The following is a 1,488-nucleotide window of genomic DNA, read 5'->3' as shown; positions in this document are numbered from 1 at the left end:
TTCAATCGAAGCAATTTTCGGGTTCTACAAGTGAAGACCCCATAGAGCACCTTGATAGATTCCTTGAGCTATGTGCCATGATTCAAACCAACCAAGTTTCTCAAGAATACATCCGGATGCATTTATTTCGACAATCTCTTTCGGGTAGAGCAAAGAAGTGGTTGAAGCAAGTGAAGCCTAACTCACTCACATCTTGGAGGGAGGTAGTTAAGGAATTCTTGAAGAGGTTCATTTCCGAGGAAAAGACCGCCGAGATGAGAAGGAAGATTGCATCATCTGAACAAGAAGCGGATGAGAGCCTTAATGAAGCTTGGGAGAGGTTCAAAGAGTTGGTACAAGCGTGTCCTCACCATGAATACAATCAAAGTTTGCTCATGAGGTTTTTCTACGATGGATTGGAGCCCATGTCTAGAGCCAACTTGGATACGGGGGCGGGAGGACAATTGATCAAGATCCCCCAAAATCAAGTGGAAGCAACAATCGAGGAGGTAGCAAAGAATTACTCTTGGGGAGGGAGAAGAAGGAGTGCACCAAAGAAAGGTGGGATGTATGAATTGGAGAAGGTCGATCAATTGCAACATCAAATTGAGCAACTCACAAAAGGGCTCTCAAAGTTGAACACAAGTGTAAATGCAAGCTCAAGCGGTGGAGTAAGCTCTTCTCAAGTCAACTCTTTCTCTTGTCAAAATTGTAGAGGAACGAACCATGATACATCCTATTGTGGAGGTTTGAGCCCCGAACATGTAGCGACATACAACACAAGGCAAGACGGTTTTAGAGGAGGCGGTGGTGGAGTAGCTTGGAGACAACCACCACCCGGGTTTGCATCTCAACCTCAACAATGGGGCCAACAAGCTCAACCCTCTTACAATTCCAACCCCCAATACCAAAATCCACCTCCATCTCAAAACCAAAACCTAAGAGGAAGCTACCCAAGGAACAACCAATACAACAACCAAAACCAATACAATAACCAAAACCAATACAACAATCAAACCCAAGTGCCCCAAAAAAATCAAGAACAAGCACCTCAAGCGGAGCCAACACCCACACAACTCCTTCAAGCTATGCATTCACAAATGCAAACCTTTGGGCAACAAATGCAAGAAATAAGAGCTCACAACAAGATGGTTGATTCACAACTAGCTCAATTGGCCAAGAGAACTCCTTTCAATTCACCATCAACTCTACCCGGACAACCACAACCTAACCCTTCTCATAACCAAAAACCCGATACATGCAAGGCAATCACTTTGAGGTCGGGAACTTCCTATGATGGTCCAAATGAGGGGGATAGTGAGGGAAGGAAGGGAGGAGAAGAGAGTGTGAATAAAGATAAGAGAGGTGAGGAAGAAAAAGTTGATGAGGTAGAAGGAAGTTCGGAGAAGAAGAAGCCCAACAACGAGAAGACAACTTCAATTCCTAGTGAAACTAGGAACCTTGATGGACCGGTTCCTTTTCCAAGTAGGCTTGCGGAGAGGAAGTTGA

General features: G+C 44.7%; 1 non-coding gene across 1 annotated transcript; it reads right to left on the bottom strand.

Annotated features, from left to right (window-relative positions):
- Nucleotides 1–252: 252 nt before the first annotated feature.
- On the bottom strand, nucleotides 253–357 carry LOC145637442 (small nucleolar RNA R71). Its single transcript, XR_014114227.1, has one exon. It is a non-coding gene; the product is annotated as a small nucleolar RNA R71 (small nucleolar RNA).
- Nucleotides 358–1,488: the final 1,131 nt, after the last annotated feature.

This window comes from Chenopodium album, chromosome 6, assembly GCF_948465745.1.
Source record: "Chenopodium album chromosome 6, dcCheAlbu1.1, whole genome shotgun sequence".
NCBI classification, from domain to species: domain Eukaryota; kingdom Viridiplantae; phylum Streptophyta; class Magnoliopsida; order Caryophyllales; family Amaranthaceae; genus Chenopodium; species Chenopodium album.
The sequence above is the reverse complement of the archived record's forward strand: the minus strand, read 5'-3'. Positions and strand labels throughout refer to the sequence as shown.